We start from the raw sequence: 16,744 nt of genomic DNA, 5'->3' as shown, positions 1-16,744 counted from the left end.
CCTTGATCTCACATTTTCGGCAGATTTCAGCATTGGATATTCTTTCAGAGTACTTGATTTTCGTAAGTCTACGCAAGGAACGGTTTTGAAATAAGTCCAGTTTGTGTTGATGAGCAATTTTTATTGGCCAGGTTTCACAACCGTATAATAACGTTGGTATGATAGCAGCCTTGTATAAACAGCTGAGGAATGGCAATCTGCTCGTCCACGCCAATCAGATGGGCTTCAAGCTAGACTAGCACAGAGGTGGGTGGGCAGGACCAACTGATTGCCAGAACTACTGGTTCGTGCGAACTGGTCTGAACCGGCTGAATCCCACCCCTGGTTGTAACCTCAGACAGTCACTAAACAAATGATTGTAATACAAAGACTATCTGTATATTCCCTCTGTAATGTAATTGCAGTGTCCTGTGGTCGTGTGGTCGTGTTTTATGATCTTCTGACGAATGGAAAAGCCAGTTTCACTTAACAACCATGTTACTAACAATTGCAATGATTCACTTAGGAACTGTAGCAAGAGTAATGTAATGTAACAGAGAGAGTCTTCTCTTTCGATAGATATTCCATTGCATCTGAAACATTCATCAAAGCTGAAGCAGAAGGCACAAAAGAGTTATCTTTATGGCAGGGTGTCAAACCCGTAGCGTTGTGTTGTCGTCATGTGATGTATCACAACTTCCCCCCCTGCTAAACCAGGAGTGGGCGTGGCCAGAGCGTCATACATCCAGCCCACAGACTGTGAGTTTGAGCCCCCACCCTGCTCTATGGATCCATTCTCTCATTACATCTTCTTGCATTGTACACTATTACAATGTGGGCAAATTGAATGCCTTCAGACAAAACAGTAATGCATGTCTTCGGGTTAGAAGAACCCATAAATCCTTCTTCTGCCGTTCTATGCTCAACCTTCCCCTCCTTCACCTTGACCACAAGGGGGGGAATTCAAATTCATCACAGTTTAGCATGTCATCTAAATCCTACACCGTGGTTAATCTTACAGCTGGGTCTTGAAAATAAGACCCCTTCATCAATTGTGATTTGAAGCACACTGGTTTCTATTAATCATAGTTAAGCTTAAGCATCGTTTGACTGAGCCGAGGCGACACAAGCAGCAATTAATGTAAAATGGAAATGAGAGTTAGGGGAACTGAGGGTTGTTCTCATCAATCTTTTGCATTATATTGGAACTATCGCTATAAAATACTTTTAGGGAACAAGTTCCTAAATTGTGGGATTAGTTTAGCCTGATGTGCCATTCTTAATAGGGATCGGATTTCAAAAATTAAACAGAATAATAATTTGAACTTAATTCCAGGTAAGCCCGACAGAACTTACCTGTAGAGTAAAATAAATGTACTAAGACATTTCTATCAAATCAAAATCTCTATTGCGGTCATAGGCTAGCATAAGAAAAATAAAACACAAGCAATTACCATGTTTCCCTGATAATAAGACAGGGTCTTATTCTCTTTTGACCTCTGAAATTAGCACTTGGCCTTATTTTCAGGGATGGTCTTATTATTTTTGAGGTGCAGGAGGTAGCAAGCATAGTCACCTCATGTCTGCTGCTGTGTCGCAATATTTTTGGGGAGGGCTTATTTTCAGGGGAGGGCTTATTTTAGTGCATGTGCTCAAAAGCCCAATTGGGCTTATTATCCGGGGAGGTCTTATTTTCGGGAAAACAGGGTAGCAACTTTACAAGCTAAAAAATACGAAAGACACAAGGTTAAACCTTGTTAAAAGCTAAATACAGGTAATCCTCAGTCTATGATCACAATTGAGCCCCAAATTTCTGTTGCTAAATGAGACATTTTGTTCAGCAATTTTTGCCCCATTTTACGACCATTCTTACCACATTTGTTAAAGTGAATCACTGCGGTTGTTAAGTTAGTAACATGGTTGTTAAGGGAATCTGGCTTCCCCATTGGTCAGAAAGTCGCAAAAGATGATCACATGACCTCAAGACACTGCAACCGTCATAAATATAAGTCAGTTGCCAAGCATTTGAACTTTGATCATGTACCGTGAGGATAGAACCGAGATGGCCACACCTACAGAAAAGGTTCCAAAAATTTTTGAAACCCACCACTGGTCCTTGGATATGATTATTCTACACTATCATGCTCATATTTATAAAACTCAGTGCCTCTGTGAAAGGTAAGGATGACTACTGCGTTTGGGGTGCAATCAGAACATTGCGTGTGTTGAAGTTGTTTTAACGCAAACCAAAGATGCCTTTTAAAAAACAAGTTTACATCATATTCTTATGCATGCCAGTGCTGCGTGTGAGGTAATTTAAGGTGGTTCTGACAAGTGTCGTCGGCATCTTCGTATCCGGCCACATGAGCGGCAAGCCACTCCCATCCGATCACATGGCCAGCAAGCCACTCCCACAAAGGAGGCCACACCCACAGAGTAGGTTCAAACAATTTTTGAAACCCACCACTGGTCTACCATGGACTTCACCCCATTCCTAAGAGGTCCATAAAGGGAGCGTGCATAAGCGCACCAGCGTGCCTTCCGTCCCTGTCCTACTGTCCCGATTTATTTGTACTCATTTCGTGTGCTCATGTCCATTTTTATACTTATACCTGTTATCTCCTACATGTTTGACATCCTAAATAAATAAAATCAATCAATCCATCATCTGAAAACCTTTCCTTCAGGAAGATGTAGAGTCATGCTGGGTTTTTCCTCCCCTTTCTTGGGTTGCATAAGCTCCTTTCACCTTCTGTTCTAAAATTGCTTTTTATCCCCCCCCCCAAAAAAATCCATCAATAATTCAAATATTTCCCAAATGATTTGACACTGAGGATTATCAGCATTCCCTTTTGCTGCAAGATGTCCATTGTTGTGAAGGACCTATCACAATAATCAGGGTTAGGGTTAGGGTTAGGGTTAGGGTTAGGGTTAGGGTTAGGGTTAGGGTTAGGGTTAGGGTTAGGGTTAGGGTTAGGGTTAGGGTTAGGGTTAGGGTTAGGGTTAGGGTTAGGGACTGGCCCTGAATATTTGGCAAAACTTTGTGCAAATGGCAGGAAAGGTTTTTTAAAAAAAAAACAATAACAGTCAGAGATCTGAAACACATCACCATCATAATTTCATTTTTCTTGGAAAAGAAGAAACTTTGTTCTAGAATGAACCACAGTTTAAAGTCATATCAAAAAAAGGAATTACACCAGTAGGGTGTTCCTAATATGGTTTACTACCAGTTCGCTGAGAGAAGGCATTTTGCACCTCTGCAAAAATTTTGTACGGACAGTGCTCGCTTCACCACACCTGTAGTGCATTGCGCATGTGCAGTTTACTGAAAACTGTTCTGCGCATGTGCAGAAACATGCCGGCAATGGGAGAAGAGACCAGGGAACCGGTTCAGAGGGCGTGGTAGCCCTGGATTGCTGCTGGTTCCAGCAACCCAGCTGGAAAACCACTGGAAAACCGGTCCGGTCAAACTGGTAGGAACCCACCTCTGTATTACACACACATTTAAATATAAAACACTGTCTGAAGTGGCATACATTTTTCTCCAACGTGGATTATTTTAGGAAGCTGTCTAATTTTATTATATTTTAAGAAGGGTTTTTTTTTGTCCTTTTCAAAGCTATCGTTCATATTTTTTAAGCCATAAAAGAGGTTGCTAAACATCACCATCTATATAGTTTTCGTTTTTCTTTCTGTGTCATCATTTCCTTGTTTCCGGAAAGTAGTTGGGCTGGAGTTTAAGAATAACCACCTTTAATGTCTCTGACTGGCCCAAATCTTTACTTGCTTTAAAGCTTCTTGTCTGCACATTCTCTTTTCTTCCCCTGCAATGCCAGATTTTCGCTTTTCCAATATCCTTTCCTGTCTGTAATCATAATGCTCTTTAAGCTCTTTTGTGCCTTAAATAAATATTGCCAATTCTTTAGAAGTTCAACTTGGTGCATACTTTTTCAAAGATAGCTATTAAGCAAGAGAGAGAGAGAGAGAGAGAGAGAGAGAGAGAGAGAGAGAGAGAGAGAGAGAGAGAGAGAGAGAGAGAGAGAGAGAGAGAGAGAGAGAGAGAGAGAGAGAGAGAGAGAGAGAATGGGAGGGAAGGAGAGAATAAATGTGTGTATCAGTGGTGAAATTCAAATGTTTTTACTACCAGTTCTGTGGGCGTGGCTTGGTGGGCATGGTAGGGGAAGGATACTGCAAAATCCCCATTCCCTGCCTGCCCCGGGACATGCCAGAGGTGGTATTTGCCGGTTCTCCGAATTACTCAAAGTTTCCGCAACTTGTTCTCCAGAATCTGCTGAATTTCACCCCTGGTGTGTATACATGTGCTTGTTTCTTACGTTCATTCTGAGTTTTCTAAATATCAGCACTAAGAATGACTCAAATTAATAAAGGTTGTTATACATAGAATATATAGAATGTTATATATAGAATGAAGAAAAAAGATGTATGAAATAATATAAATGCCCATATATATATAAAGTTACAGTTATAAAAGACTTATTTGTACAGGTGAAAGAATCACAACGGATATGTAAAAGAAGTCTAATGTGTTGCAAAGATGTGACGTTTGTATAAACAAAATAAAAAGTTTTTTTTAAAGAATAATGAAGAAGAAAAACATTGATTAAAAATGTCAAAGATTTTGGTGTCATCTGTAATTACGTTTAAGCCATTTGGGTTTATATATAGCACTGAGTATGACACCAGACACATACAACTGTAAAATGTAAAATTATTTACCATTCCACTGAGAGAGGGAGAGAGAGAAAAAGGAGAGAGAGAAGAGAGAGAGAGAGAAAGACAGAGGGAGAGATGGAGAGAGAAAGTGTGTGTGAAAGAGAGAGGGAGAGAGGGAGGAAGGGAGAGACAAAGAAAGGGAGAGATGGAGAGAGAGAGAGAAAGAGACAGAAAGAAAAAGAGAAAGAAAGAAAGAAAGAAAGAAGGAAGGAAGGAAGGAAGGAAAGAAAGAAAGAAAGAAAGAAAAGTAACCCTTTTCTGTTGTCATACTGATAAAGCTAATTATGAAAACAAATTTTTACCATCTATAAAATGCATTTCGCTATACAGCATGCATAAATCTATTGCAATGGAAATTGGATGCAAATTAATTTTATCCAAACCCAGATGGTAGAAGCATCCACTGGAGTCCTTCTATCCACGGGGAACATTTGTTTGCTTTAGAGTCCCATATCACTAGTTGTCCTTGGTGAGTTTTGCACATTTGAAGTGAAATGCACCATATGTTTGCAAGTAGGACTAGTTGAAACAACTGTCTCTCTGCACGCCCGCTGTCACAAACGTTGCGATTTTCAGCATCCAGAGTTAAAAAATATCTCCCCTGTGTTTCAATGCTCATTTCGGTCCTATTTTTATCCTAAGGCTTCCACATATGAAATGAGCACCTTACCTTATCATGTATCACTTACAAATCACAATACACCTATCCTGAATTTTGGTGGCCTCCTGAAGATATAGACCCGACTCTTCATAAAGCATTGCATCAAGAGCAGAGTTTCAGGTGTTATTTCAAGGTGGCTTTAGGGCTAGGAGGCCAGTGGTCCCTTTAGATGTTCAAGATCAGTAGGTATGTCTTCAATAGAAGGAATTTTATTTGGATAGGCAATTGAGTTCTGTCCTTTAAGATAGATTAAGAAATAGGCAACATAGGGGTGATATAAACAGTGTGGGATCCTGTCGGTGTTACAACCGGTTAGGTGATAACTGGTACTCGGGGGACAGAGAATTGATGGGGGCGGGGCCAGCCAGAGGTGCTATTTACCGGTTCTCCGAACTACTCCAAATTTCCGCTACCGGTTCTCTAGAACTGGTCAGAACGTGCTGAAAGCCACCTCTGATTCCATTCCATTCCATTCTTATTCTACTTTATTTTAATTCTACTTTCTTCTAATTCTACTCTCTTCTAATTCTACTCTCTTCTAATTCTACTCTAATTCTACTGCTCTACTCTACTGCTCTGCTCTGCTCTACTCTACACTACTCTGTTCCCATCCCGTTATTCTATTCTATTCTATTCTATTCTATAGAGCATAGTTAAGTTGTAATTGTTGTAGTTTTTTTTTAATTTAAAAAATATGCAACACACATTATCTGAAGCCGTAAAACTACTACTTATAGTTCATGCGATCTCTGAAGAGATGAGATAAGACTCAATCCTCATCTGTTTCTCCGCTTGGTTGCATGTATGGGCTCCAGTATCCTTACTAGGACTGATCCAAGATTTTTGTGTGTTTGGGTTGATGAAAGAAATGTCCTTCTGGGTTCGGCTCCAAGTGGGGAAAAAGACACTGGAGACATGGAGGCTGCTTGGAAAGAAGGTTTAATGGTGGACAGGACCACATGGCTTGAGCCCTGAACAGAAAAGGGGATCACATGCTTCAATATTGGTGGAGAAGAAGAGAAGGGCTGAGGGAGGGGCTTGCTAGGCTTTTTATAACCTGTTCAATCCCACCTCTCTGTTTCCTGTTCCTGTGTAAGAAATGTATTCTGATTGGTTGTCAGACTCCCATAGGGCCATGCAGGGGCAACTCTCTAGGCTGTGTTTTGAATCCAGGTTTGGTTGAGTTCTCAGATGCCATGTGGTGAGTTGGGGCCAATATTATCATGCTTTAATCCCATCCCCCTGGAGATGAAGTGGAGAAGTCTTTATCATGTAAAGTGGACTAGCTTGGCCTTCTTAATGGCCCATTGACAAAGTGGGGATGGGCAGGAAGCTACAGGCAGCTATTCTGTCTTTTAAAACATGTTTCTTTCTTTTCCACATCCAGAGAAATATTCTGCCTTTTCAATATTTCATTTTTCTGGGAGAGGGCTGGGTGATAACTTCCTACAGCGTCTTTGGCTCTCATGTTTGTTCTTGCATCTGAAACCTATTTCCACCTTTACATTTAGCACTGGAACATTCCTAATCCAGAGGTTATCACACTTAAACCCCACGAAGTCAGTGAGACTTATGGTGATTTAGTTGCAACTGAGTTACAGCCAACTCAACAAGTCTGCTTAGCCCTATTGATTGCCAGTTTCCTTTTGCACGGTCTCATTCATTAAAAAAAATAAATAAATAAAGTGCATGATGGATTTGGCCCAAGTCTTACTGAAATACCTTAGTGAGCGAGGACTTGCATAACAAGCATAATCATATAGTACAATCTAGCCTTGGGGAAAGAATTCTAATTTGCCTGTAATCTGGCTTCCTGGATGTATCCATGCATGATTTATCTTATTGTCACAACTGGATTCAGATGCGAATGCAAATTGCTGAAGGAGCAGTTTACCGGCTTCACTTGTTCCCATTAGAGAGGTAGATTTCATAATGAGTAATTGGGAAAACCAGTTTTCTGTGTGGGAAGGCGAGATACTGTCCCAAATGGGTTTTTTTTCCCCCCCTCTGCTTTGAAATTACAGATCTGAACATGCAGAAGTTAACTGCTTTGCTAGGCCAGAAAAGCTTATGCGTAAACGATGCAGAATTAATCATGCTTGCAGCCATGCTTAAAATGCTTAGGCTGCAGTTCCCCGTGTGAGCAGATTCCACAATCTATCAATGCACAACCACGTTATCTGTTTCATACGGTGGCTTTGCTTTTCTCATACGTTTCTCGTTTCAGAGATTGGTTGGGAAGAGTCTTTCATGGTGTTTAGAGCTGGGCAAACCTGTGATACACCCCCATTATCAACCTATCAAGGATCCCTCTTTCCAATCCTGAGCTACAAATATTCCATTTTTTTAGTTAGAAATAGCTGATAGCCTGGCATTGTCCAGGTATTTATTTATAGGAGGAAAATGTCTAGACCAAATGTAATTTCTAATGTTGGATTTCTTCCCCTTACCAGAGGGAGACCCCTTGTGGAGTACTGTGAAGCCGTTATCATGGCAACTCCATTGCACTGAACAGTAGAAGCCATTTTAAAGCAGTACGGTATTAGCCATTGAAAGGCACTCACTGGTGGTGAGGGTACGAATCTCCACGGGGAGATCGTTCCAAAGGGTCGGAGCTACTACTGAAAAGGCTCTCCTCCGCGTAGTTGCCAGTCGACACTGACTGGTGGATGGAACTCGGAGGAGGCCTAATCTGTGTGATCTGATAGGTCTCAGGGAGGTATACTGGATGTTGATGTCCAATTAGTGGTGGGTTTCACATTTTGTTAACACCAGTTTGCTACACATGGGCCCGCTCACTTTGCATGCCTTCCATGCATGTGTTTTGCTCACTTGGGCATCTTCATGGCCACCCTACATGGCCTAGGACCCGGATATCTGCGAGACCGCCTCCTGCCACATACCTCCCAACGGCCGATAAGATCTCACAGGATGGGCCTTCTCTGGGTGCCATCAACCGGACAATGCCGGCTGGCGACTCCTTGGGGGAGGGCCTTCTCTGTAGCTGCACCATCCCTGTGGAACGATCTACCCCCAGAGATCCAGACCCTTCCCACTCTCTCGGCCTTCCGTAAGGCCACAAAAACCTGGCTATTCCGGCAGGTCTGGGGCTGTTGACCTCATGAATGAGGTCCAGCCCCATCTAAATTGAGTGTATGATGTGTTGCTTTTTAATCTGTCTTCTCTTTCCTTATTTTAACTTTTTATCTTTTTAGCCCTGTATTTTGTAAGCCGCCTGGAGTCGTTCGGGATTGGGCGGCATATAAATTCATTAAATTTACAATTTATTTCCGCACGTGCCCCCAGCCTCAAAAAAGGGCCTAAATAGGATGGCATAGAGCTGGGGAATTGTGCCCACCTGCGATTTCCGCAATTGGTTTGGGTGAACCAGTCCGAACCAGCCTGAATATCACCTCTGTGTCCAATGATTTTCTATGTAGCCCTTCACACAGAAAAGGGCCTGGGTGCCACACTGATCATTGTCAAAGTATTCTGTCTCAGATTAAATATTGTAGCAGCTATTTGCAATAGCAATAGCAATAGCAGTTAGACTTATATACTGCTTCATAGGGCTTTCAGCCCTCTCTAAGCGGTTTACAGAGTCGGCATATTGCCCCCACAGTCTGGGTCCTCATTTCACCCATGGAAGGCTGAGTCAACCCTGACTCAGGCAACAAGACTATCAAAGTAGGAAAGTTAGAACTGTCTCCTTCAGGTATTCAAGCCATTTACCCTTGCCCCTTTCCCAAGCATGCAACTGAAGGGAAGCTAATTTTGAATGCAACTTTTTATTATTAAATATTAACTGTTTCTCTTTGTTGCAGTCAGGAAGTTGGAGCCCAAAACAATTCATCCTTTTCTTTTTAGTTATGTGCCTTTCAATTCCCTCTATAGTTTCCGATGCTTAAAATATTCTCTTCTGCCTACCAGTTCTCTTTTTTTTTTACCTGTCCATCAACACTCTCCACTACAAGTTCAAGTATATATTTTTTTGCTGTCTCTCTTCCCATTTTCTCTAAACAAAAAGAAACTTCTATGTTTGGTTTGATGCTTTCATAGCCAAAAGAAGAGTTGGCCACTCTTCTTTTGGCCATGAAAGAAGAACCACTTTAATGGCTTGAATAAAATGTTCAGCTAATGTTCCAAAGTGATCTTTTCCATAAAATTACACTAATAATATGCTAATATCTTTTTTAAAAAAAAATAACACATGGTTTTTCCTACATCATTACAGCTGGTAGAAGCTTATAAAATTCATATGTATTTCCAAGGACCTCACATTCAGTATTTTTGCATTCTACATTTATGACTAGAATGTGGGAGGCAAAATTGAGGGCTTCAGCAGCAGAAATATTGTGACTAAACTAGAAATGGAGTTAGTGTAGAGCTACTTCCAACAAAGATGTATCATATCAGCAAGCATACCTGAAATATTGAGGTCATTGTGTTAGGTGAAAAAATGGCAGCAGATGGACACGGACATAAATTCATCTCCTTAGACATCTAAAACCCTGGGTTTTCTTCTGTATAACTTAAGGTTTTGGTCATTTTTGTCCAAAGAAATTCCTCTGCAAAATATTTTTAATCACTAAAGTGCATATAGTCAAGGCTATAGTTTTTTCAGTTGCAATGTATGACTGTGAAGGTTGGACCATAAGAAAAGCTGAGAGCAGTGGTGGGTTTCAAAAAAAATTTGGAACCTCTTCTGTAGGTATGGCCTACTTTCCAGGTCCACTGGTGGAACTTCTTCTAACCAGTTCAGTAGATTTGACGAACCAGTTCTACCAAACTGGTGCAAACTGGTAGGAACCCACCTCTGGCTGAGAGCCAAAGAATGGAGGCCTTTGAACTATGGTGCGGGAGAAGACTCCTGCGAGTCCCTTGGATTGCAAGGAAATCAAACCAATCAGTCCTAGAGGAGATCAATAATAGCAATAGCAATAGCAGTAGACTTATATACCGCTTCATAGGCCTTTCAGGCCTCTCTAAGCGGTTTACAGAGAGTCAGCATATTGCCCCCAACAATCTGGGTCCTCATTTTACCCACCTCGGAAGGATGGAAGGCTGAGTCAACCCTGAGCCGGTGAGATTTGAACCGCTGACCTGCTGATCTAGCAGTAGCCTGCAGTGCTGCATTTAACCACTGCACCACCTTGGCTCATCAACCTTGACTGCTCTTTAGAAGGCCAGATCCTGAAGTGTGAAACTCAAATACTTTGGCCACCTAATGAGATGAAAGGACTTACTGGAGAAGAGCCTAACGCTGGGAAAGACTGAGGGCAAAAGAAAAATGGGATGACAGAGAATGAGATGGCTGGATGGAATCACTGAAGCAGCAGGCGTGAGCTTAAATGGACTTCAGAGGACAGGAAGGCCTGGAGGAATGTTGTCTATAGGATTGCGATGGGTCAGACATGACTTTGCAGCTAACAACAACAAAAGTTCTCAAGCTGTAGGATAGCAATGTACAATGTATATGAAACATACAGGGGGGAAAAATCTACATGCACTTGGCCTCTTCAGAATCTCACAGAATCATTATCCTTTTAAGAAGGATATTAATTTTTTAATTATTATTAATGAATTAAATTTATTTGCTGCCTATCTCGACATGGGTTTCGCGGCTGCCAACCATGAAAACCCAAGAATGGAAAAAGGAAGTTTAAACAAAATGACAGTAAGATAAGAAAAAGAGAAGAAGAAAAAAGGGGGAAAAGATTTCCCTTTGTACATTGCCAATGGGAAAATTCAGAGGAAGGGATGTGTTGCCAACGTTTCCCTTTCTATCAAAACTGCTAAGAGTTTTGGTCATGAAGATCTGAAGGGCATCTGTTGCTCCCCTTTGTTTTAAGATTTTCTGAATGTTTCCTAGATGTAAGAAACAGCAGCACAACAACAGAAACATGTCAAGAAAACACTAGGCAGACACCTGCCTGAAATGTTATAGAGTTTCCTGCTTGAGCAGGGGATTGGACTAGAAGATCTCCAGCTTTTCTTTTCTACTCTACTCTACTCTACTCTACTCTACTCTACTCTACTCTACTCTACTCTACTCTACTCTACTCTACCTACTCTACTCTACTCTACTCTACTTACTTTACTCTACTCTACTCTACTTACTCTACTCTACTCTATTCTACTTACTCTACTCTACTCGACTCTACTCTACTCTACTCTACACTACACTACACTACACTATTCTATTCTTCCCTTCCATTTTCTGTTCTGTTTCATTGCATTGCATTGCATTGCATTGCATTGCATTGCATTGCATTGCATTCTATTCTATTCTATTTTTCCCTTCCATGTTCTGTTCTATTCCATTCCGTTCCATTCCATTCCATTCCTTTCTGTTCTGTTCTGTTCTGTTCCATTCCGTTCTGTTCCATTCCATTCCATTCTATTTTATTCTATTCTTCCCTTCCATGTTCTGTTCTCTTCTGTTCCATTCCGTTCCGTTCCATTCTATTCCATTCTATTCTTCCCTTCCATGTTCTGTTCTAATCCATTCTATTCCATTCCTATTCTTATTCATTTCTATTCCATTACAATCCATTCCATTCTATTTGGACCTCACTCAAGGTCCAACGCATTTCCTCCAAATTATTTCCATGAACTAATTTGATCTCATTCTGGCTTCCAGATTTTGGAAATTTATGCTTTGTAAGAACAGGAAGAGTCATCAGATGAATTCCAACCATCTTTGGGACCAATGTGTACACAACGTGCTTTATGGGAGCGCGGCAATTGAGATTACAAGTAATCTTTAATCCCATAAAAGACAACAAGTGATTTAATGCATTAGATTCCTCTGTTCCTCCACTTTAAAATTGGCTACATTGGCAAGTAGCCACCAAGTTTTCAAAAATCAGTAATTTCCTTCCCTTTTAAAGTCAGGCTTATTTTATTGCTTGCTTGTTTATTTATTCATTTATTTATAACATTTATATGATTGCCAAACTCAACCTACTTGACTCTCACAAATCTGTTGGCTCAGTGGTGATCGGTGATTGAAACACATAAGGGAATATCACTCCCGCTGCTTTGCATCCAGAAGCAGTTCCATAGGTAGAAGGCATAGACATTTTGAAGAGGTACCGACGTTTAGTACTGTAAGGAGCTCCAGACCACTCCTAAGTGAAGGCATGGAATTTCTGCCAGTTTGAACTAAGGTAACGGAATGTGAGGCAACTGGCAGTTGGAACAGAGTTCTTTTCAGGTGGGGAGGGGGAGTAGAAATACTTAGCATCAGAGTGTATTAATTACTGTATAAGAAATATTAATGATCTGATGGTCATTTCAAAAAATCCTTTCTTAGCGAGCACCTAGAAATCAAGAGGAACACATGTGCCAAATTTCAGGTTTGTAGGCTTTACAGTTCTGGAGATTGTGATGAGTAAGTGGTATTTCACTTTTAGATAGATAGATGATAGATAGATGATAGATGATAGATAGATGATAGATGATAGATGATAGATGATAGATGATAGATGATAGATGATAGATGATAGATGATAGATGATAGATGATAGATGATAGATGATAGATGATAGATGATAGATGATAGATGATAGATGATAGATGATAGATGATAGATGATAGATGATAGATGATAGATGATAGATGATAGATGATAGATGATAGATGATAGATGATAGATGATAGATGATAGATGATAGATGATAGATGATAGATGATAGATGATAGATGATAGATGATAGATGATAGATGATAGATGATAGATGATAGATGATTGATAGATGATAGATGATAGATGATAGATGATAGATGATAGATGATAGATGATAGATGATAGATGATAGATGATAGATGATAGATGATAGATGATAGATGATGATAGATGATAGATGATAGATGATAGATGATAGATAGATAGATAGATAGATAGATAGATAGATAGATAGATAGATAGATAGATGATAGATAGATAGATAGATGATAGATAGATAGATAGATAGATAGATAGATAGATAGATAGATAGATAGATAGATGATAGATAGATAGATAGATAGATAGATAGATAGATAGATAGATAGATAATCTGCCTGAAATTTTTGTTTTGTGGTATGAAACTAACCATTTTTTCCCAAGTAAATGTCCTTTAACAGAATAATAGAGTTGGAAGAGACCTTGGAGGTCTTCTATTCCAAGAAGGAGACCCTATACCAGTGATGGCAAACCTTTTTTTGGCTCATGTGCCAAAAGCAGGGGGAGTGCAGGGCGGGGTGTGCGTGGGCGTGCCACACCCTTAATGCAATGCACACAACCCCAGAATGCATGTGTGCATGACCAGTGCTCCCCCCCATTTTTGCCGTGCTTTTTTCACCCTCCCCAGACTCCAGAGGCTTTATAGGAGCCTGGGGAGGGTGAAAACAGCCTCCCTGCCCACCCCCCAGAGGTGCTCTGGAGGCTTCAGGGGCTTCCCTGAAGCCTCCGGAGTGCGAAAAACCGCCCCTATGGGCAAACCAGGAGTTTGGGAATGTACTTCCATTTTGCTCATGGGGCCGTTTTTCACCCTCCAGAGCCTTCAGGGGCCTTCAGGAGGCTTCCCTGAAGACTCCGGAGGGCAAAATACGACCCTATGAGCAAACCAGAAGACACTTCCAGTTTGTCCATAGGGCCGTTTTTAGTCCTCCGGAGCCATCAGGGACCTTCAGGAGGCTTCTCTGAAGGCTCCGGAGGACAAAAAACGGCCCTACGGACAAACTGGAAGTGACCTCAAAACAAACTGGCCTCAAAAGAAGGCCGAAGTCAGCTGGCCAGCACATGCATGCACGCTGGCCAGCTGACAGGGCAACGCCTCACGTGCCCTGACAAATGGCTCCGCGTGCAATCACAGCACTATACCATTTCACACTATTGGCAGACCAATCTCTTCTTTAAAAAAAAAAAAAAAACACCAGTGATGGGGCACCCACAACTTTTGAAAGCAATCCATTCCACAGGTTAATTGTTCTAACTGTCTGGAAATTTCTCCTCAGTTCTAGGTTGGATCTTTATCTCTTTTTAGGAAACCCTTTATACCTTAAGAAGCTCACTGTGGAGCGCATATAGTTCAGGATGAACCCAACCTGATTTAAAAAAACAAAAATCCATTGTGTTGTGTGTGCTCTGACTTCCGTTTCTGAAATATTCACAAAGGCAACTTTCCTGAAACGAAGTGGGCAAGCAGACGCCATTTTTCGTAGGCTGCTTTTCGCCTCCATTCTGCCAGGGGGAAAAAGAAACCATTACCTGCAGCCAGTCAAGCGGTGATAATTCTTAATTACACTGCAGATTCTTAAAAACATTGTTCTGCTTAGGACTATTAGAACTCACTTAGCTGCAGTTTCAGCTTTCATCTCTCTCACAAATTTGGTCTGTCGTTTCCCCCCCCCCCCCATTAATTGTAACCCTCATGAAGGGAGCGTAGCCATTAACGCTGCCAAGATCCTGATTCAATTTGCTGCTAAATTTACAATGTGTAGCTTGAGAGCAATAGAAGCTGTGACAGAATCCCCTGCAGAAACAACATAAATTACCAGTTCAAAAAGGCTTTTCATAGGAAATTATCCTTTTTTTCCCCCTAAATTCGGGGCTGAAGAATGAGGGACCAAATGTTGCAGAATATGGTAATCCTCTCAGTTCTGAAGATAGAGTTTCCATCATGCTGCGGAAAGTTAGCACCCACCCAGGGGTGGGTTTCTCGCCCCGTTCCAACTGGTTCGGTTGGAACGAGGCCGGCGGCGTCCTCGTGCACGCGTGCGCACACATGCGTACTAGCGTCTGTGCGATGCTCCAGCTGCTCCTGGAGGATCGCGCAGGCGCTGTATGCGTCCTGCGCATACATGGGAGCGCAGAATTCATCAAAACCGGGTAAGGAGCAGGTGCGGGCGCACGCGGGCGCGGGGGGGGGGCTTCGCCGTTCCCGGAAGTTACTTACTTCCGGGTTCGGCGACCAACCGGTTCGCAGGGACCGCCGCGAACCGGTTGAAACCCAGCCCTGCACCCACCCTTCTTCTAGAAGAATGAAATATTTTAGGAAATATTAAAAAAGGCAGAATATTATATTTTCCCTAAAGAAGAAATGTCTTTCCAAAGACAGAAACTCAAAGCTTCAGCTCCCTGCCTCCAGCAGATATTTGGCCATCGTATCTACAAGACAAAAGATCTTCAGGCCCAGGATGATGGATGATTATCCTTCAGGGGAAAGCCATTCAGCCACAATAGGAACTACATTGCATCAGCCCAAGTTTCAAAAGAAAACTATTATTGCATCTGAGATTCAAATGAGACCTGAGCCTCAATTGAATTATAGATGAATTTTACCCTTCCCTCCCCTCAGTCTGTGTCATAAATCACATTCCTCAGTGAGGTACCCCCTCCCAAACCTGCTGCAGTAATCTGAGATCCGACTCTAGCCGAAACTATGCATGGAATGCGCTCACCCTCCTTTCCTCATCATGGCAATTTTATGAGTTGACATTTGACTCAGATAACCTACGAAATTAGCTGTGACCCCCACCATGGGAGTCTGACAGCAACCAATAGAATACATGTCCTTGCCACAGGAACAGGAAGCTCAAGGGCGAGGCCCAAGAGAGGGTATAAATAACACTCACTCTCCACTTCATGTGTTCAGCTGCACAAGGACCTCAAACCCATGTGGTCCTGTCCATCAATAAAGCAAACATGACCCCACATGGCCCCATGGGAGTCTGACTACAGCCAATAGAATGCATTTCTTGCACAAGCTCAATTGCAAGGTCCAAGAGAAAGTATAAATAACCCTCAATCAGAACTCCATGCAGTCAACTACCCAGAATCACACCTGCTTGGTGGTTCTGCTTCCTCATTAAACCCTCTTTCCAAGCAGCCTCCATGTTTCCAGTGTCATTCTCCCCACTTGGAACTGAATCGGATGGATATTTCCTCCAACAATCTCTTATGCATGAGAATAAAGATTGCATTCCTTCAAATGAGAAAATTTTATTTGTTTGTTTGAGATCCCACCTTTATTATTTTTATAATAAAGCTGAGGTGGCGCAGTGGTTAGAGTGCAGTACTGCAGGCCAATTCAGCTGACTGCTATGTGCAGTTCGGCGGTTCAAATATCACCGGCTCAGGGTTGACTCAGCCTTCCATCCTTCCGAGGTGGGTGAAATGAGGACCCAGACTGTGGGTGGCATGAAGGAGGAAGCGGCATGCAGACAGATTAGGCTAGGCCTGGGCAAAAAAAATAGGTAGATAGGTAGAAATTCACATTTTTTTTCCTACTTTATTCTGTGGGCGTGGCTTTTGGGGGTCATGTGACTGAGTGCCCATGGCCATGAGCGATGTCATGTTGGCTGCACCCACTCAGTGACATG

Source organism: Thamnophis sirtalis, unplaced genomic scaffold (assembly GCF_051295495.1).
Source record: "Thamnophis sirtalis isolate CommonGarterSnake01/CBP01778 unplaced genomic scaffold, rThaSir2_p1.2 scaffold_10, whole genome shotgun sequence".
Lineage (NCBI taxonomy): Eukaryota > Metazoa > Chordata > Lepidosauria > Squamata > Natricidae > Thamnophis > Thamnophis sirtalis.
This window is presented reverse-complemented; position numbering follows the sequence as displayed.